Source organism: Hyperolius riggenbachi, chromosome 8, assembly GCF_040937935.1.
Source record: "Hyperolius riggenbachi isolate aHypRig1 chromosome 8, aHypRig1.pri, whole genome shotgun sequence".
Lineage (NCBI taxonomy): Eukaryota > Metazoa > Chordata > Amphibia > Anura > Hyperoliidae > Hyperolius > Hyperolius riggenbachi.
In genome coordinates, this window is record NC_090653.1 from 184,223,327 (window position 1) to 184,245,569 (window position 22,243).

Sequence of the window (22,243 nt, forward strand, 5' to 3'; positions counted from 1 at the left end):
TACAAGGAAACCCATGCGGTTTACTGGGATATAACAGCAGAATGTAAATAAAGAATTTTCTAATATTAATCAGCGGTTGGATTACAGCCTGGCCTCATTTTGCATTCTTATTTCTGTCACTGTAAATACATTACTGGATGCCTGGATGATATAGTTGTTTGCTGCTTGGAGCCTCTCCTCGACCTCCAGAAATGAGGCCCTCTTCTTTTGCAGCTCCATAGAAAAATCAGGGAAAATCATGACTTTAGTATTATCGCTCTTTAGTTGAACATATGAATGTGAGAGATATAAAATTAAATCGCGATTTCTGCAATTAACTATTTTAGCAGCACAGCCATGAATCCCACGTCCGCGGCTGCTCTGGCTACAGCTGCAGGGAGTGGACGCGAGACTCATGTCTGTGCAGTTTGCGGGGCTGTGCAGGCAATCGTGCGGGTGGAATCCCATGATTGCAATGGTGCCAGTGACAGGGAGGATTGATGGCAGGGGACAGAAGTCTCCTGAGCCAATCCGTGCTTGTCCGACGAGAATGATCACTGTTTTTGTTCAAAAACAGTGATCATTCTCTAATGGGTACCGTCGCGCTTCCTCCTGCTTGCTCGTTTCCGCGGCTCATGCCATCAATCGTTAGATTAATGAATGGGAACTTTGTTCTCACTCATTCATTCCCCTCTAGGCCCCCCTGATCACTGGCATCAATTAAATGCCTGCGTCACTTCCGAAGTAACACAGCCACGATTTACTTCCTATTTAGCATACTTATTGTACGCTAATAGGAAATAATGCACGAGGACATCTTGTGACCAAATAGTGAAATCACACCTGCATACATTATGGAATAAAATTTTTGTAATATGTATGTCAAGAGGGTATATTATTATTAAATGATGGCCTTGTGATTAGTGATGGATGTAAAACTTCAGCCTATGACAGCGGATTGCTTCCTTGTCGCCCAGGGGGACAGCCGTGTCTCACGGCTGACTGTCCCCAGTACAGCGCTGCTGTAGATCACAGCACTGTACAATGTTAATAGACAGCGGTTTCACTGTCTAAGAGTCTCCTAGCTGCGATCACCGCTGGGAGACTGAAGGCGGAGCTCCGTCACACGCCCCCAGGACTGCATCCCGATCGGCGTTAAGCAGTCCTGGGGCTGCCGCCACGTCCACGTCAGTTGGCATGGAGCGGTCATTTAGTGTTTAAGTATTTATATAGCGCCAACATATTATGCAGCCCCTTCTGGAATACCAATAAAGCGTAATTATTACAATGCAGTCTGTTTTCAAAATCATCTGATTTAACATGATTACCATCACATACCTCCCAACTTTCTGAGATGAGAAAGAGGGACACTTAAGCCACGCCCTGCCACACCCATGGTCACGGTCCCGTCACACGCCCTAGTCATGCATACCATAAAGATTTCATAAGAAAAATATGTTGTTTTATAATTCAAACCACACTGATCCTTTCTATCCTGGTTTATTTTCCTTCATATTAACATTTTAAAATTAGTAATATATCAATTTAAAGCATGGGAATAAAGTTTAGAGTCAATCAAACACATTGCTTAGTAGATAAATATATATATTTACATAGAAAGAGGAACAAAGTCCTGAAAGAGGGACAAATGAGGAGGAAAGAGGGACAGAGGGACAGGGCTCCCAAAGAAGGACTGTACCTCCGAAAGAGGGACAGTTGGCAGCTATGCCATCAGATTGTAGTTGTAAGGCAGAGTCATCCCTTTCCAGGGGATGCACAGTATCTTCCAGATCAGAAATTTCAGCTTGTGTAGTGTGCTCTTTAAGATTCTGGAAATTCTGTCTCAGCAGGCCTACATTGATTTCACTTCTTTTAACTTGGCTGTAACAGCAGAGTTTAATTCTGTAATAGCAGCCAGTAGTTGAGAGTAAATATACGTCAAAGTTAAACTTGCAGAAGGAGAAAAGGGAACACAGAGAGCCCAAAATAGTGTAGTACATTCAGGAAGAAATTGGTAGTAGTAAGGTGTATCAGATAACGTGGGTTATCGCAAAGGCATATTATTTGGGATAATGTACTGCAAGGGGAGGACACTGAAGGGAAATGGCAAGCTTTTAAACTTATACTCAATCAATATTGTAGTATGTATATCCCATATGGAAACAAAATATCGAGGAATAAAAAAAGGCCTCTATGGATGAATAGAAAGGTTAAAGATAAAATGAAGAGGAAAAAGAATGCCTATAAGGTCCTAAAACAGGAGGGGACTGAGGCTGCTCTAAGCAATTCTAAGGAGTGCAATAAAAATTGTAAAAAAGAAATTAGGCTGGCAAAGATCGAAGCTGAAAATCAAATCGCTAGGGATATCAAATCTAACCCAAAAAAAGTTTTACAAATACATCAACTCTAAAAAAAGAAAGGTTGACTGTATAGGACTCGTAAAGGATGAGGGTGGGAACCCAATGGTGGATGACCAAGGTAAGGCAGAGTTATTAAATGCTTTCTTTGCTTCTGTCTTCACAAAGAAAACAGCACTGTTGCAAATTACAGAGGCAGAAGAGTCTCAATCTTCTAACTGTAATATTAAATACTTAACGCAGGAAGAAGTGAAGGCAAGACTAAATAAATTAAAAATAGACAAGGCACCTGGTCCGGATGGCATGCATCCTCGGGTCCTAAGGGAATTAAGTTCAATTATAGATAAACCCCTTTATCTTATCTTTTGTGACTCTCTTGCAACTGGCAGAGTCCCAGCGGATTGGCGTACAGCCCACGTTTTCCCATTATTTAAGAAGGGCAAAAAATCAGATCCAGGAAATTATAGACCTGTAAGCTTAACATCAGTTGTATGCAAACTATTTGAGGGGTTACTAAGAGATACTATACATGACTTCATAGTAGAAAATAATCTTATTTCTCAGCATCAACATGGGTTTACTAAAGACAGGTCCTGTTTGACTAACATGCTCAGCTTTTATGAGGTAGTGAATGCTAATATGGATATTGGGAATGCTGTAGATGTGATATACTTGGACTTTGCAAAGGCCTTTGACACTGTTCCCCACAAAAGTCTGGTGCAAAAGTTGAGGATGCAAGGACTGGGGAAGAGTCTGTGTGCATGGATAGGGAACTGGCTAATGGACAGAAAACAAAGAGTTGTGGTCAATGGATCGTACTCAAAATGGGAGACTGTTAGCAGTGGGGTACCACAGGGGTCTGTTCTGTGTCCAGTGCTCTTCAATTTATTTATTAATGACCTAGTAGATGCAGTAGTGAGCAATGTTGCTATTTTTGCAGATGATACAAAACTGTGCAGAATCATCAACTCTCAGGAAGATAGTGTCATATTGCAACAGGATCTGGATAAGATGGCTATATGGGCACATACATGGCAGATGAAATTCAATGTTGAAAAATGTAAAGTCATCCATTTTGGTCGTATCAATGGTCTAGCACCATACAAAATAATTGGGATACAGTTGGGGACATCAAACTTGGAGAAGGACTTAGGAGTACTCATCGACAAGAAGTTAAATAATCGTACTCAATGCCAAGCCGCTGCAGCTAAAGCTAACAAAAGGTTGGGATGCATTAAAAGGGAAGTAAAAACTTGAGATGCTAGCATAATATTGCCCCTGTTTAACTCTCTAGTAAGGCCACATCTGGAATATGGAATTCAGTTCTGGGCACCACATTACAAAAAAGATATTGCAGTTTTAGAGCAGGTGCAGAGACGAGCAACAAAATTGATACGTGGGATGGAAGGTCTCACTTACCAAGAAAGGTTAGATAAACTGGGTTTATTTAGTCTAGAGAAAAGATGCCTTAGAGGGGATCTAATTAACATGTATAAATACATCAGAGGGCAATATAATAGCTTGGCGGATGAGCTTTTTGTCCCTAGGCCTTCTCAAAGGACTAGAGGACATGATCTGCGCATGGAGGAAAAACATTTTAGCCATTTATTTAGGAAAGGGTTCTTTACAGTAAGAGTGATTAAAATGTGGAATGCATTGCCTCAGGAAGTCGTTATGGCAAATTCTATACCTGCATTTAAAGGGGGCTTAGATGCTTTCCTTGCATTGAAAGACATCCATGGCTACAATTACTAGGTAATACCTAATGATGTTGATCCAGGGATTTTATCTGATTGCCATCTGGAGTCGGGAAGGAATTTTTCCCTTTTGGGGCTAATTGGACCATGCCTTGTAAGGGTTTTTTCGCCTTCCTCTGGATCAACAGGGATATTTCAGGGAGCAGGCTGGTGTTGTACTTTATACTGGTTGAACTCGATGGACGTATGTCTTTTATCATCCAAAATAACTATGTAACTATGTAATTACCTGACCACACTCAGGTTAAGAAGTCACTCTCTGTAGATAGGAAACAAGGGGTAACATCCCTCCACCAGGGCTGGACTTGGCAATATGAAGAGAAGCTTGAATTAGCCGCCAGAATAGAGTAAAAACATTTAAAAAAATATTGAAAAGGGCAGCAGTGGTGGTCTCACCTCCTCATCAAGTAAAACACAGACTGTGTTGATTAAAGGTCAACAAAGATACCATTTTTTAAGTAAACAATATCTTTGTTGAACTTTAATCAACACAGTCTGTGTTTTACTTGTTGGAGAGGTAAGACCACAAGTGCTGCTCTTTTTAAATGGTTTTTAAAAGTTTTTACTCTATTCTCATGTGAGATTGTCAATAATCTTGCCTGAATTAAGTTCTGAAGTGACAGTTTGCATTTTGGCCACTAGATGCCGCCTGTATCTAAAGTCATAACCTAATTCTGCTGAGGGATGAACAAGCATGTGAGGTGGGGCCTGGCAGCTCAAGAGAGACCAGGAAGTGAAGACAGAGACAGACATGGTTGTTTTTGCGGAGAGCTGTCTGTGAAAAGGACAATCTGGATCCATCCAAGCTGCAGAGAGGCTGATCGCTGTTTTCTCCTGGAACCCTGCTTGCTGGAGTGGAGATTGTTCCCAGTTAGCTGCCCTGAGCTTAGGGTTCTACGCCAGCTACCCGTCAAGGTTGCAAGTGTGGTTGCAGGCCTGAGGCTGTCCTGAAGAGAGGCATCTGCTGATACCAAGTAGGAACAGGTCAGTGAACCCGGGTTCTTGTGTTCTCATTAAACTATTTTTTTGTGGTACGGTACCTGAAGAAACTGAGACTTAGGCCTGCTTTAGGTAGATAGTTAGGAACTGTTTTTAGCAGGTGACACTGGGTTGATACTGCAGTGCAGCAAGACTTCAGACTCTGCTGTAAACTGCCAACGACTAGGGTTGATCCTGCAGTTCAGCAAGACTTGCATGTATTGCAAATCTTGTTGTGTTTGTAACTGTTCCTGTTAATACTTTCCAGTAAAGAAAGTTTTGGTTGCACTAAGCTGGTGTCTGTGTCGCCTTCCTTGTTCCGTGACTTCGCTGTATCCTGGGGTACCCCTCGGTACACGGTCTTACAATTTGGCATAGTCAGCAGGATACAGCAACCGATATGGACGGGAACGTGGCTGGAGACCATTCCTCGGCGCTAGAGGCACCGGCTCAGGGCCCAGCTTCGGGTGCACAGGTGCAAGGCCAGCTTGTCCCGAACAACATGCCCACCCAAGTAGGATATATCCCTGTAGGGGCACTGCTGCGTCATCTACCAAAATATGATGGTAAAAACATGACATTGCAGGACTGGATGGAAAGGGTGCAAAGCGCAGTTAAAATGTGTAACTTGACCCCCCGAGCTGCAGGCAGAGGTTGCACTGGGAGCCCTAGAGGCTGATGTCAGACGGACAGTAATGGTAAGGCCCGACTCCGAGAGAGATGCCCTGGAGAAGATATTCTCCTTGGTAGAGAGGGCCCAAGGGGGGGCGAGCCAAAGTGGTACAGCTACGAAGTCACTTCTTTAACCAGCCCCAGCGAGAGGGTGAGACACTGATGCAATACTCCAATGCTCTACAGGAGACGCTGAATGAGATACAACGACGAGACCCCGATGCCATGGGAGCCTTCCGGGAAGTGGATCGGCTACTACGAGATCGGTTCATACTGGGCCTCTCCGATAAGTTCTTACAAGATAAGTTACATGAGATGACCCGAACAACGGCCGACATGACATTGTATAGCATCTACCTAGCTGCGGTAGAGAGAGAAGAAGAACCCCTACCTGCGGCTGTGAGGGTAGTGAATAGCACGCACGCTACAAGGGATCAACCGGGTCCTGAAGAATCTGAGACTCTAAAGGATGTAGTCCAGGCTCTGCAGGCAGAAATGAAAGAGCTTCGGCTGGAAGTGTCTCAGAAGAAGGCAAAGCCGCCCCAGCCACTGGCAACAATCTCCACACTTCGTTCTACTCCACCCAGGGTGACTCAGGGGAGGGGGCCCATCAAAAGAGGGCAGCTCTGTTGGGCTTGTCGTGAATACGGCCATATCGCCAGAGAATGCCTCAGGCAGGCAGCACCTGAGCCGCCGTTAAAGTCCCAACCGCTGCAGTAGCTGGGTATCTTGCAGCGGTACACCAGAAGTTAAGCCCTATGCGTGAAGACCATGACTTGTATGCCAGCAGCCCCGTTATCGAAGCTGAGTTGGAAGGGCTGAAGGTCTGCTGCCTAGTTGATACAGGGTCAGAGTGCACCCTTATGCCTTTAGAGTTCTTTGAAAGGCACTTCCAGCATATGATGGAACCCGAAGATGGGAGCGTTATCCGGCTGACGGCTGACAATAACAGGGAGATGGATGTCCGAGGAATAGTCTGGATGCAGGTCAGACTATTTGGACAAGACATCGGCAAGAAGGGGGTCGTGCTGGTTGACCATTCGTCACGGAACGGAATGGATGTGACCCTGGGTATGAATGTATTGAGAAACTTAGACCACCAGCTCTATGCCAAGGAAGGGCCGAAGTACTGGCAACGGGCCTGTAACGATTGTGGAACTTCTTCCGTGATCAGCGCACAATGCGTGCGCTGACACGGCGGAAATCCTCCACAAGCGTATAATTGCAGGAACCCAGCAAAAGGTGCTACGCACCCGTAGAGGGAAATTCCTGTCGGCAGATGGCGTTGTGGAGTGCAGAGGAACCAATGCTCTGTACCTCCACAAATGCCAGACAGGAATTGTACCAAGCGCAGAACGCAATCGCAAGAGAAGCGATTGCGAATGAGAACAAGCAAAGGGACAGGTTGTATGTGTGTGCACCAAACTAGTCGTCAACCCGCGACGGTGCACACACCATAGCAGATAAGAAGTAAGAAGGCGATCGCGAGAGGTGCGATCGCCAGACGTGACACAAGGCTACAGCAAGGAGGAGCATGAGAGTAGCAAAGGCACAGCAAATCATACAATGAGGAGATACGGAAAATAACAAACGCTAACTGAACGCGAACACCGCACTCATTCGCAACAGTGCACACGTTCATGCGCGGTCTCCACGTGATAAGCACAATAGAGACAAGCATGCCTAACTAACCATCGACAGACAAACATGAAACAGAGGACGCGAGCGCTTGCTTAACGGTTACCTCACCGAGCCTCCAGCAAGCGTTCGTAGCAGACAAGACAGACGCACGAAAACAGGGACAAGCGACAGATAGGATCCACAGCACTAGCGAAAGTGGCTAGCGCGATCCAGGAAGACAGAACAGAAGGATCCACAGCACCAGCGAAAGTGGCCAGCGCGATCCAGGAAGACAGAACAGAAGGATCCACAGCACTAGCGCAGGATGCCAGTGCGATCCAGGTAGACAGAACAGAGTAGCAGACCAGAAGGATCCACAGCACTAGCGCAAGGTGAGTGCGATCCAGGAAGGCAGAACAGAAGGATCCACAGCACTAGCGCAGGATGCTAGTGCGATCCAGGGAGGCAGAACAGAAGGATCCACAGCACTAGCGAAAAGAGGCTAGCGCGATCCAAGGAGACAGAACAGAAGGATCCACATCGCTAGCGCAAGATGCTAGTGCGATCCAAGTGAGACAGATCAGAAGAGATAGCTGGTAGCAACCGCTGCACCAGCTATACTCCAAGAACAGAGATCAGAACGATTTCCTGTCGACCACCGCTGGGACAGGACAATCGCAACAGAACAAACAAAACAGATAAGCAATCCTAACTGCACTAAGGAAACATGCCCAGTGCAGTTTCCAGGGATTACTCTAAGCTGATCTTCAAACAAAGAGTAAGGCTGACATTCCTCCAGGAGTGTTTCACAGGAAGGAATCCTTATGACCAGCCCAGCATTGTGGGAAACACATAGTACTTATAGTACATGCCTCCAATGAATGTGGCCAGGCAATTTGCATGACAACGTATGCAAATTCCTCAGCAAGCACAAGCTGCAAAACTGACAGAAGCTCTCCCTTCCAGAGTCCTGCAGCATGCAAACCCAAACAATGGTCAAAAAGCTGCCTGCCTGCACAGGCAGCTGAGCAAATCATTACAGGGCCACCACGCACCAGCCTACTCAGAAGCTTTTGCAACAGATGGTGAGAAGCTGTAGCCTGCAAAAGAGTAACCTATCTGATCCCACCTCAACAAGAACGAGTGCTAATGCTGCCGGTGGGGGCTGGACGAAGGTTGAATGGGCTGGAGGTCCTGATCGAGCCCGCTTATCAGGGGGAACCATCGACTCATACGCTGGTAGCCCGGGCCCTGGCCATTGTGAAGGATGGATGTGTACCGTACGCTGCCACAATGTGGTGGACTGCGAGTTGACCGTCCCTGGAAACACCTTGCTTGCCGCAGTCTATGTGTTTGAGGGTGGTATTGTTCGACGGAGGGGTTTCACACTACAGCCTGATAGGAGATCAGCCTGGACCTACGCTGTAGAGACTCACCTTTGGGAGTTTCAAGAAGCCTTCTCGAGACATGACGAAGACTTTGGGTGTGCTGTTGCCAGTGAACACGAAATCCCGACTGGCGATGCTGCACCGATCAGGGAACGTTACCGGCAAATCCCACCTAAGATGTACCAGGAGGTGAAAAATATGGTTGCCAGCATGTTGGAAAACCGGGTGATCCAGGAGAGTCAGAGCCCTTGGGCTGCTCCAGTAGTTTTAGTGCAGAAAAAAGATGGGAGTCTCCGGTTCTGCATGGATTACCGGAAGCTGAATGCTCAGACCGTCCGGGATGCCTACCCCCTTCCAGGAGTCATTGTCAGCTCTAAGTCAAGCAAAATTCTTCTCAACTCTTGACCTGGCTAGTGGGTATTGGCAGGTGCCGGTGGCCAAGAAAGATAAAGCCAAGACAGCCTTCATTCTACCTATGGGGCTCTATGAGTTTAATCAGATCCCATTGGCCTCTCCAATTCTCCGGGAACATTCCAGCGATTGATGGAGCACTGTCTGGGAGATCTCAATTTTGAGTCAGTATTGATATACCTGGATGACATAGCAATGTTTGGGGCCTCCTTTGAAGATCACCTCCAGAAGCTACGATAAGTACTAGGACGACTACGAGAGCATGGGCTCAAGATCAAGCCCAAGAAATGCCAACTGTTCCAACAGCAGATAGAGTACTTAGGACATGTAGTCACCTCGGAGGGAGTAAAGCCGGCCCCAAACAAGGTGGAGGCTGTCCAGAAGTGGCCCCAACCCAGTACACTGCGAGAGGTGCGGGCGTTCGTGGTACTGGCTGGCTATTACCGGAGGTTTATACCCAAGTTTGCCCATCTGGTGGGCCCATTAAATGAGTTACTAAGGGGCACGGCTGGGGGCCCAAAGAAGTGTCCCATTGACTGGGGACCTCGGCAACAAGAGGCTTTTGAAGCGGTGAATGTGTCACTGACCAGTGCCCCGATCTTGGCTTATGCACGGTTCGACACCCCATTCCTACTTTACACTGACGGAAGCCTTCATGGTCTGGGGGCTGTCTTATCCCAAGTCCAGGATGGACGGGAAAGAGTCATCGCCTATGGGAGCCGGTCCCTGAGAGACTCAGAGCGCAACCCTGATAACTACAGCTCCTTTAAACTGGAACTACTGGCGCTGGTGTGGGCCATGACCGAAAGGTTTGCCGAGTACCTGACAGGTGCAGAAGTAACTTTGATGACGGATAATAACCCATTGGCACATCTGGAGAATGCCAAGCTCGATGCACTCGAGTACAGATGGATGGCCCGCCTTTCCAAGTACAATTATCGCATCAAGTTCCGGTCGGGTAGGGAGAATGGCAACGCCGATGCACTCTCCCGGGTCCCTATAGGACAGTCAGCTCAGAGAATCGATGAGGAGTTAGAAGACACTGAAACTCCTGACCTTGGTTGCCTACCTATGTTCCAGGAAGTGGCACATGCAAGTGGGGTAGCATCTAAGATGACTCTAGTGCTGGGAAAAACGCTGCCTGATTGGGAGAGAGTCCAGAATGCCTGCCCGGATTTGTGGAAAGTAAAAGAGTGGGTTCGGAACAAGATATGGCCTCGGCCAGAAGAGCGGGCTGGCCTGACCCCAGAGGGTCAAAAGTTGTTGAGACAATAGGACAAGCTGACAGTTACTCAGGGCCTCTTGTGCCGGACCATATACTTACAGTCAGAACTGCAGCACCGACAACAGATTGTCATCCCCATGTCATTGGGGCCAGAGTCCGCCAGGGAAGCTCATGAAAAAGGTGCTCATTTCGGGAGTGAAAAAGACATTCAAGTGGCTTCAACATCTACTGTCCAGATCTGGGTGACATGGTGGCCACTGCATGTCTTAGGTGTCGACTCTGCAGGCTGAGTAAGAGCACTGTACAGTGGGCTCCTGTACAGGCCATCTGCACCTCAGCACCACTAGAGCTTCTTATGATTGACTATGTGCAAAATGGGTACTCTACCTCGGGACACTGGTACTGTCTAGTCATGACAGACCATTTCACAAAGTATGCAGTAGCTGTACCCACCAGGGACCAGACAGCAGAGTCGGCTGCTGAAGCGGTCTGCAAACACTTTATACAGGTGTTTGGGTGTCCACAGAGAATACATTCGGACCAGGGGGCATGTTTCCAGGGTACTCTCATGAATGAGTTGTACCAGCTGTATGGGATTGAACGCTCCCGCACCACACCGTATCACCCCCAAGGAAACGGGGCTTGCGAACGTTTCAACCGCACTTTGCTCCAGATGTTGCAGACTCTAGAGGATAGTCAAAAGGCTCGGTGGCCCAAGTACCTGCCTGAGTTGATGTGGGCCTATAACAATAGGGTACATAATACTACCGGGTACTCCCCACACATGCTCATGTTCAGGAGAGCCGGATGGGAGATTGAAGACCTCCACATGCCCAATCCAATGGAACCACAACCGAGAAGTACCACTGCATGGGTGCAGGAGCACCGCCGCCGCCTGAGAGCGGTGCACAAGGTTGTGGGGGAGCTCCTGGGACGAGTGGTACACCCTAATCCAAAACCAGTACTAAGGGATGGGTTTGCCCCGGGTGACAGAGTCATGGTCAAAGCCAAACGGCCGTCTGGAAAGTTGGATGGGCGATGAGAGGCCGTTCCGTACACAGTGAAAGGAAGGGTTGACCCTGCTATTCCGGTCTATGAGGTAGAGCCGGTAGGGACAGGGGACCCTCACGAAACTTGCACCGTAATATGTTGAGACATTGTCATTTTGAGGAGCCAGTGTGTGAGGAGGAGGCACCCTTGCATGTTGAAAGTATGAGGGAAAACGCCTCAGATGAGGAGGAAGAGAAATGTTGGGTTGTCCCTGCCCAGATGTCTGCAGGGGCTCCGGGTGTGGCGGGTTTACCACCTAGGTGTAATGCTGAGCAGTCAACAGCTCCTCCCTTACCACATATACCTGACATATCCGATGTTTCTGAGCCCCCCACGCTGCGAAGGTCGGCGAGGCCTAATGTTGGTGGTGTGCCTGCACAGCGCTACGCATGAGATGAGTTTGTTTGGGGAGGGTTGCCGAGGACGACAACCTCTAGTGGGGTGGCATGTGCGATTGTCAATAATCTTGCCTGAATTAAGTTCTGAAGTGACAGTTTGCATTTTGGCCACTAGATGCCGCCTGTATCAAAAGTCATAACCTAATTCTGCTGAGGGATGAACAAGCATGTGAGGTGGGGCCTGGCAGCTCGAGAGAGACCAGGAAGTGAAGACAGAGACAGACATGGTTGTTTTTGTGGAGAGCTGTCTGTGAAAAGGACAATCTGGATCCATCCAAGCTGCAGAGAGGCTGATCGCTGTTTTCTCCTGGAAGGCTGGAACCCTGCTTGCTGGAGTGGAGATTGTTTCCAGTTAGCTGCCCTGAGTTTAGGGTTCTACGCCAGCTACCAGTCAAGGCTGCAAGTGTGGTTGCAGGCCTGAGGCTGTCCTGAAGAGAGGCATCTGCTGATACCAAGTAGGAACAGGTCAGTGAACCCGGGTTCTTGTGTTTTCATTAAACTGTTTTTTGTGGTACGGTACCTGAAGAAACTGAGACTTAGGCCTCCTTTAGTTAGATAGTTAGGAACTGTTTTTAGCAGATGACACTGGGTTCAGTGGCATAGCTAAGGAGCTGTGGGCCCCGATGCAAGTTTTACAGTGGGGCTCCCCAAGCACTCTTTACATGACAATTGATACGGCGCACTAAAACCTGCCTATGGCAACTAGTGTCAGAGATGCAAGAAGGGGATGGGGAACAGTTTGTTTATGATAACCACTATTCAAAGTATCTATATAAGTGATTACTATGAGCACAGGACCAATAGAGAGCTAATACTGTACTTGAGGGACGGCCTTTCGGGGCCCCTATGGCCCAAGGGCCCCGATGCGGTGGCTACCTCTGCAACCCCTATTGCTACGCCCCTGACTGGGTTGATACTGCAGTGCAGCAAGATTTAGGCTCTGCTGTAAACTGCCAACGACTAGGGTTGATCCTGCAGTTCAGCATGACTTGTTCGCTCTGCTGTGTCTGCTAATGGCTAAGAGTGATTCTGCAGTGCAGTATGACTTGGAGGCTCTGCTGTAAACTGCCATCAGGTAGAGGTGTCCTGTTGGACAGAAGTGGGGACTCTGGGGTATAGGGTACCCTGTGTATTGCAAATATTGTTGTGTTTGTAACTGTTCCTGTTAATACTTTTGAGTAAAGAAAGTTTTGGTTGCACTAAGCTGGTGTCTGTGTCGTCTTCCTTGTTCCATGACTTCGCTGTATCTTGGGGTACTCCTCGGTACACGGTCTTACACTCACACCTCTGTTAAAGCTTCTCTTCATAATACCTCAAAGTTAGTTCCTCATGAAGACCTACATTATCATTCCCAGAGTCCCAATCAGAGGTGATGGAGGAAGAAGGAGCAGACTGTGAGGGGTTTCACACCAGCAGGTGTAGCAGCTGAGGCAGAAGCTGGGGATGCAGCAGAGGCTGGAATTTGGGGCTAGGACTGCAGCAGCAGCTAGGCCACGGCCTGACATAGTGGATGAGCTCCTTAGCTACGTGAGGCGGTGGCTGCAGGAGTCCCCTGTAGGTAGAGTGACCAGATTTTTAAGATCCCAACCTGGGACAGGCGTATGTGGAGCGTTTTAAACATCCAACCACCACCACTCTACCTTGTCTACCCCCCCCCCCCCTCAATAATTGGCGAATTTACCACCACCACTTGTTTTTTTAAGTAGGCAGGGCCCGCCCAGCCAGCATCCCCCCCCCCGAATATCAACATTTTTGTCAAGTGAGATGGAAACCGTCCTAGTCATCTCGTCTAGTTGCCGCTGTGGTGAAATTTTTTGCAACTATATCAGATTTTGCAACCGGTTGCACTTATTTATAGGTATAGCTATCAGAAAGTGCAACCTAACCATTGACTTTAACCTATCTGTATCAGAAAATGCAACCCAACCCTATTCTCACACAGAACCCTCCCCTCTTGCTCAACTAATAACCCCCCCTGGAAGGAACAATCCCCCCTCTTGCTAAACTAATAACCCCCCCCCCAGGAACAATCCCCCCTCTTGCTCAACTAATAACCCCCCCTGGAGGGAACAATCCCCCCTCTTGCTCAACTAATAACCCCCCCTGGAGGGAACAATCCCCCTTCTAGCTCAATGGGATCTGTGGTTGCAAAAAATTACAGGCGTGTTAACAGAAAGAAGCCACGCCTACACAGTCATACACTGTCCTCTATGGCAAGTTGCAGAATATGATGGGTAGCAAAATTTTTCACTACACCGCACCCACTCTCCCCTCCAAACATTAGCAGGTCAGACTCAGTGGTAGGCAGCAGGCCACATCAGGATTCAGATTACAAAGTCAGAGAGTCGTGTGTGTCGCAATGTCTGATGACCGGCGTCACACTACCTGTGTGCGAGGACGCCGATGAGGCAGCAGGTGCCATGTCAATGCGGGCAGCTGCTGCTCCGGCCCAGGCTGGTCTGGGTGTGACGGCCCGACGGTTGTTTTCTTCTTCCCTCCGCGTAGCTCTTCCAACTCGTGGATTGTGTGCTGCACTGCTGCGTGTGACGCCGCAGTGACATCAACACGCACATTTAACAGTGGGGGCAGGGTCAGACAGCGGCGGGAATCCACTTTTAGCCAATTCAATGCAGGCAGAAGACAGGGAGGGAGGGGAGCAGTAGCAGCAGGGTGGATCAGAGGGGCGGAGGACAGGACACTGACGTCACATACTCCCGCAGCCGGGACGTCCTGCATCTAAAACTGGGACGTTTCCCGGGACCCAAGCCAGCCTGGGACAGGGGACCCCAAATCAGGGACCTGTCCCAGGTAATCCGGGACGTATGGTCACTCTACTGTAGGGAGGATGAACTCACTGACCCGTCGCCGTGTGGCAAGGTGGATTCTTTCCTCTGATGTCGAAGGGGGAAGTGGGAGCAGCCACACTGCTGGCCCCCAGCACCATCTTGCCGCTGGATAACATAGCGGTCAAGCATGACTGCAGTCTCTGAGCTTTTCCCCTTCAGCCCAGATTTGCCAGCCATGGGATTGAGGAGTTCTGGCAGTTAATGCAGTAGCCTTAGAGTAGGGAGATGCCGTTTAGCAGAGGTAGTGTGCCCAGAGTTCTGCACCATGCGACCTACTCCGTCGCCATCTTGACTCTGCCTCCATGAAATAGGTGTTTAATATTATTAAAACTCATTCCATGCTGTGTGTCACGATTGTGGAACTTTCCCCGTGATCAGCGCACAACGCGTGCGCTGACACGGCGGAAATCCTCCACAAGCGTATAATTTGCAGGAACCCAGCAAAAGGTGCTACGCACCCGTAGAGGGAAAATTCCTGTCGGCAGATGGCGCTGGGGAGTGCAGAGGAACCAATCCTCTGTACCTCCACAAGTGCCAGACAGGAATTGTACGAAGCGCAGAACGCAATCGCAAGAGAGGCGATTGCGAATGAGATTGAGCAAAGGGATAGGTTGTATGTGTGTGCGCCAATCCAGTCACCACCTTGCGACCGCGCACACACAACAGCAGATACAAAATAAGAACGCGATCGCGAGAGGTGCGATCGCCAGACGTGACACAGGGCAGAACAGAACAGAATACGAGGTTAGCAAAGGCACAGCAAATAATACAATGAGGAGATACGGAAAATAATAAACGCTAGCTAACCGCGAACACCGCACTCATTCGCAACAGTGCACGCGGTTTATGCGCGGTCTCCACGTGATAAGCACAACAGAGACAAGCACGCCTAACTAACCATTGACAGACAAACATGAAACAGAGGACGCGACGCTTGCTTAACGGTTACCTCACCGAGCCTTCAGCAAGCGGTCGCAACAGACAAGACAGACACACGAAAACAGAAACTAGGCAGAGAGGATCCACCGCTCTTCCGCCAGAGCAAGTGTGATCCGAGCAGGAACACAGATCAGAAGGATCCACAGCCGCTACCGCTAGAGGCCAGTGCGATCCAAACAAGACAGAACGATTCGCTATCAACCGCCGCTGGTGACAGCGCAATCGCGACAGACAAGACAGAACAGAAGGATCCCCGGCGCTAGCAAAAAGTAGCTAGCGCGATCCCAGGAGACAGAACAGAAGGATCCCCGGCGCTAGCAAAAAGTAGCTAGGGCGATCCCAGGAGACAGAACAGAAGAGATAGCTGATAGCAACCGCTGCACCAGCTATACTCCAAGAACAGAGATCAGAACCATTTCCTGTCCACCACCATAGGGACAGGACAATGGCAAACAGGCAAGACAAGACAGAACAGGCAATACAGATAATACAACCTGACTGAGCTAGAAGGGGAGCCTAAAGCAACCCCCAGGAATTAACTATACTAGATAGCAATGGCTGACACTCCAGCAGTGTCCATCAGGAACTGAGCATGGAAGGGAAATGACCAGCAAAGCATTGTGGGAAAGACACAGTACTTATAGTACACGCCTCCAATGAATGTGGCCAGGCAATTTGCATGACAACGTATGCAAATTCCTCTGCAAGCAAAAGCTGCAAAACTGACAGAAGGACTCCTTTCCAGAGTCCTGCAGCATGCAGACCTGAGTAATGATCAAAAGGCTGCCTGTCTGCGCAGGCAGCTGAGCGGATCGTTACAGTACCCCCCCCCTCCAGGGTCGAATTCCAGACGACCCTCAAAACTGCTATTAGCAACAGACTCAAACTGAAGACTCACGAAGGTCGGGGCAGCCCGACAAGGTCCAATTCCAGAGTCAGTCCACCCGAAACCGACCTCATCGGAAACAGAAGCCACCGAAACATGCCCATCAGTACTACCAGTCTCAGTATAACACCCATCAGGACTGTGAACACTAGAGAAGAAGCCAATGACACCCTCCAGCCAATACCCACCACCTTCCACGGAGCGTCCGAAAATACCAAACCTGCCACAATACCTGTTCAAAGTGTCCCTTACAACACAAAAGCCACCGTTGATCTTATCCAGTGTACCAAGCAAAATTTCTCCCGGAATCTCCCAGAACCTTTTGAAGCTCCACAGAGATCCCAAGAGGACAGAACAATCACCAGGCTCACATGGAGAATTACCAAGAACCCCCATGGAACCAATGACAATTCTGGATTCAGAATTACTAGGACACCCATCAAGATCAAGACTTTCAGGGACCACTTCTGGGCATGCAAGCAGGCAGGCTAAATCAGAGCATGTCTCCACCGAGGAAGCATCTGAGTACGCTGGTAACCGAGGCACACTTGGGCTTTCTGGGTCACAGAGCACACTGGGGTACACCAGCACAGGAGAAACCTCAGGACATGTCGGGGAACTGCCAACCTCAGAGTCCGGCACGACAAGACCAAAACCAGTACCGGACAGAGAATCATCATGAGTGGAGGTCACAGGCACTGGACTTTCACCAGAAGACTCGGATACAAATTCAGAAATTTCTGTGACAATAATATCATCATTGACTACATATGAGTGAAGCTCCATTAGAGCTGAAAAGGTAGCCAGCAAGGCAGCAATGCCTACAGAAGAGGGTAACACCTCAGAAGGACTTGTGGGGCAGGAGACATCTCCTACAGGTTCTGCACCCTTTGGGAGGAACTCGGAGACCTCCAGAACATCCAACAAGGCCTCAGGAGCATCATTTTTCAAGTTTTCTAAAAAGGATTCTGTACTATCCATGTTACAGGGCAGGCTCAGAGAAACCCTCTCTGGACCCAGAAAAGACGCTTCAGAGTCAGATTCGCAAAACCAAAGTGCTGTCTCACTCTCAGATTTGGCTAACGATGTTGAATCCGAGGAGACAGAGCGCAAAATTTGCGAATCCAGGATCGCTTTAGGTTGTGAAACTGACGCTTCCATAGCGCACATCTCTGCGATCTGCGGAGCAGACTGCAAAGCGTTTAGGACAGAAACACTGGAGCAACTGTCATCAGGCCACAGGCCCTCACAGGAGTGAACAGGGCGAGGCAAAGGCGCATTTGCAGTAGAAATAGCGACAACATCAGGAAAAACGCTATGAGACAGGTCACAGATGGAAGATCTCAAAGATCTGTTTCTCAATGACGAAGGATCCCACACATCCTTGAGGAAATCGGCAGACTCATGCCAATCACAATCTGCAGGAACATCCGAGAAACAGGTACCAGATCGCACAGATTCAAACCGCAGACTGTCAGGAGAGAATCCTCCAGGATTCGCACAGGAATCAACCACAGCGGCATACTCATTCATTTCAGATTGCACAAAGTCAAGACTCTCATGCTTTACCCCAGAAAAGCAGGAACAATCATCCGACAACGATGTCTCTTTATTGGAATCAATTGGTTGGTGTGTGTGCAACTCATCCAAAATCGTTTGCCATACATAGAGCACCGGATCCACAAAACATTCGTCACACTCATCAGAGTCAATCAAAGCGTACACCGAATCAAGACAAGCATAAAGAATCTCTGCGCTTTTTGCGATGTAGAAATCGCAAAACGCCCTCCAATCAATCTCGAACTCCTCAATTAATGCTCCAATATCCCATGGAGCAAATGGGGGTTCAAACAACTCGGTTTCCAAGAAACCCTCATAAGGGTTGGGGTCAGGAACATGCAAAGACTTTCTCACTCCTTTAAAGAGAAACTCCAACCAAGAATTGAACTTTTTCCCAATCAGTAGCTGATACCCCATTTTACATGAGAAAGACAATGATTTTCACAAACAGACCATCAGGGGGCGCTGTGTGACTGATTTTGTGCTGAAATCCCTCCCACAAGAACCTCTGAAGACCGCGGTACTCCTGGCAAACAGCCACAATGTAACAATGTTCAGAGACAGGAAACAGCTGTTATTAGCTGTCTAACAGCCAGAGCAGCTAGAAACAGCTAAATAACCTGCCCACAGTAACAATGTCTCCATGTAATAAATGTCAGAATGTGAATCTGGGAGAGGAAAGATTTTACAATGAGCAAACACTGACTAAATCATTTATACATAATTATGGTAAAAAATGAAGCACTTTTTTTACTACATTATTTTCACTGGAGTTCCTCTTTAATATAGAAAATAATTCTGCCTATCAAAGGATCCACAAATGCCCTTTCTTGGGGTAATGAAACCTGAGCCTGAGAAATTTCAGACTTTACAGAAACAATTTCTTTATTGGTAGTTGCTATGGGCAACGGATCTTTCAGCTGAGAAGTCTTCCTCTTTTTCTTTCTGCTCTTAGTCCTTGCTGCTTTAGGTGGCTGCTGTTTAGACACAGAGGAATAGTTACTGCATTCATTTTCAAACTGAATGGTTTTGCATGAAGTAGGTAGAGCAGCTGACTCATTAGCAACTACACACTCATACAGGGCAGGTGGCAAGCAAGGCAACTTAAACCAGTAGGAGAATGTAAATGTAAGAAACTGATATAGATTATCATTCCAAGAATTGTCTTGCAAGATTTCATGAGCCCATACAAACAGATCGTCTTTCAAAAGCACATAAGCTAATTGGAGAGCAGACGTGGACGGATCAGTAATTTGAAAAGTAGGATTCAGACAAAATTTCACGCATTCAGAGAGAAAAAATCCTCTTTCGTCTCTGAATTTAATATTTTGAAACTCTTAAAGACACAGGAATCATACTCAACAAAATCGTACAAATCGGAATTTCCGTCTACACTGGGGTTTTGGGTTGGGCTGGTCATTCTGTCACGATTGTGGAACTTTCCCCGTGATCAGCGCACAACGCGTGCGCTGACACGGCGGAAATCCTCCACAAGTGTATAATTTGCAGGAACCCAGCAAAAGGTGCTACGCACCCGTAGAGGGAAAATTCCTGTCGGCAGATGGCGCTGGGGAGTGCAGAGGAACCAATCCTCTGTACCTCCACAAGTGCCAGACAGGAATTGTACGAAGCGCAGAACGCAATCGCAAGAGAGGCGATTGCGAATGAGATTGAGCAAAGGGATAGGTTGTATGTGTGTGCGCCAATCCAGTCACCACCTTGCGACCGCGCACACACAACAGCAGATACGAAATAAGAACGCGATCGCGAGAGGTGCGATCGCCAGACGTGACACAGGGCAGAACAGAACAGAATACGAGGTTAGCAAAGGCACAGCAAATAATACAATGAGGAGATACGGAAAATAATAAACGCTAGCTAACTGCGAACACCGCACTCATTCGCAACAGTGCACGCGGTTTATGCGCGGTCTCCACGTGATAAGCACAACAGAGACAAGCACGCCTAACTAACCATTGACAGACAAACATGAAACAGAGGACGTGACGCTTGCTTAACGGTTACCTCACCGAGCCTTCAGCAAGTGGTCGCAACAGACAAGACAGACACACGAAAACAGAAACTAGGCAGAGAGGATCCACCGCTCTTCCGCCAGAGCAAGTGTGATCCGAGCAGGAACACAGATCAGAAGGATCCACAGCCGCTACCGCTAGAGGCCAGTGCGATCCAAACAAGACAGAACGATTCGCTATCAACCGCCGCTGGTGACAGCGCAATCGCGACAGACAAGACAGAACAGAAGGATCCCCGGCGCTAGCAAAAAGTAGCTAGCGCGATCCCAGGAGACAGAACAGAAGGATCCCCGGCGCTAGCAAAAAGTAGCTAGCGCGATCCCAGGAGACAGAACAGAAGAGATAGCTGATAGCAACCGCTGCACCAGCTATACTCCAAGAACAGAGATCAGAACCATTTCCTGTCCACCACCATAGGGACAGGACAATGGCAAACAGGCAAGACAAGACAGAACAGGCAATACAGATAATACAACCTGACTGAGCTAGAAGGGGAGCCTAAAGCAACCCCCAGGAATTAACTATACTAGATAGCAATGGCTGACACTCCAGCAGTGTCCATCAGGAACTGAGCATGGAAGGGAAATGACCAGCAAAGCATTGTGGGAAAGACACAGTACTTATAGTACACGCCTCCAATGAATGTGGCCAGGCAATTTGCATGACAACGTATGCAAATTCCTCTGCAAGCAAAAGCTGCAAAACTGACAGAAGGACTCCTTTCCAGAGTCATGCAGCATGCAGACCTGAGTAATGATCAAAAGGCTGCCTGTCTGCGCAGGCAGCTGAGCGGATCGTTACACTGTGGATCTGGAAGATGACTGCTTGATGTCACTGACTAGTGATGCTTGGATGCACTCCGATCAGGGACTCAAGGAATCTGGCCATGACGGGGATCCAAATCTGGCTACGCAGTGATCGTGACCAGATTTATTGTGGGCTTCCGGATTTGAGTCGGATTTCAGCCGTGATTGCCTCTTAAATCCGTGATCATGGTCGCGATCATGGATTTGACTTTAACATTAATAGCAAAGCCCCTATCAGGGTCGGATTTACCATAACTCACTGTAGGCACGTGCCTACAGGTGCCTGGTGATGGAAAGGCGTCTCACTCCCCACCCTGAGCGCATTCCTCTCTTCTTCCTTATGCAGAGTCCTGTTACTCACCCTGCTCTCGGCATTACACTAACGAGATCTCCCTTCAGTAAGGGGCACCTCTAGCTGCTTAATTTTGAGGGTATGTGGTGCAGTTTGGTGGGGGTTCGTAGGTTCATGGAGGGCGAAGTCCAAGGTGCCAGGACATCTGTGCCTATAGGCTCCTGTGATGTAAATCTGGGCCTGGCCCCCATACATGCCCCAATCCCCAGAATTGCACGGATTATAAAGGTGATCAGTCTCTACAACTTAAGAACATTTTTTTCAAAAAGACCTTATAGTTTTTGAGAAAATCTAATTTAAGGTTTCCAATGAAAAAGTATTCGTCATTAACCCATTCGCGTTCGTCGTATTCACTTGAGAAATGTTCACCTCCCATTCATTAGCCTATAACTTTATCACTACTTATCACAATGAACTGATCTATATCTTGTTTTTTCTGCCACCAATAAGGCTTTCTTTGGGGGGTACATTTTGCTAAGAGGCACTTTACTGTAAATGCATTTTAACAGGAAGAATAAGAAAAAAATGGAAAAAAATCATTATTTCTCAGTTTTCAGCCATTATAGTTTTAAAATAATACATGCCTCCATAATTAAAACTCACGTATTGTATTTGCCCATATGTCCCGGTTATTACAACATTAAAATTATGTCCCTATCACAATGTATGGAGACAATATTTTATTTGGAAATAAAGGTGCATTTTTTCCGTTTTGCATCTATCACTATTTACAAGTTTAAAATAATAAAAATATAGAAATATTTCATCTTTACATTGATATTTAAAAAGTTTAGACCCTTAGGTAAATATTTACATGTTTTTTTTTTTTTTTATTGTAATGTTTTTTTTTTTTATATTAAACATTTTATTTGGGTAGTTTTGGGAGGGTGGGAGGTAAACAATATGTTTATAATGTAAATGTGTGTTGATTTTCATTTTTTTTTTTACTTTTAGTTGTAGTATTACTTTTTGGCCACAAGATGGCG

The 22,243-nt window shown here is 47.6% G+C and overlaps 1 protein-coding gene across 4 annotated transcripts in view; it reads left to right on the plus strand.

Annotated features, from left to right (window-relative positions):
• Positions 1-22,243, plus strand: part of NOX1 (NADPH oxidase 1) — a 2,086,008-nt gene that overhangs the window by 1,206,480 nt on the left and 857,285 nt on the right. The window lies entirely within an intron of this gene.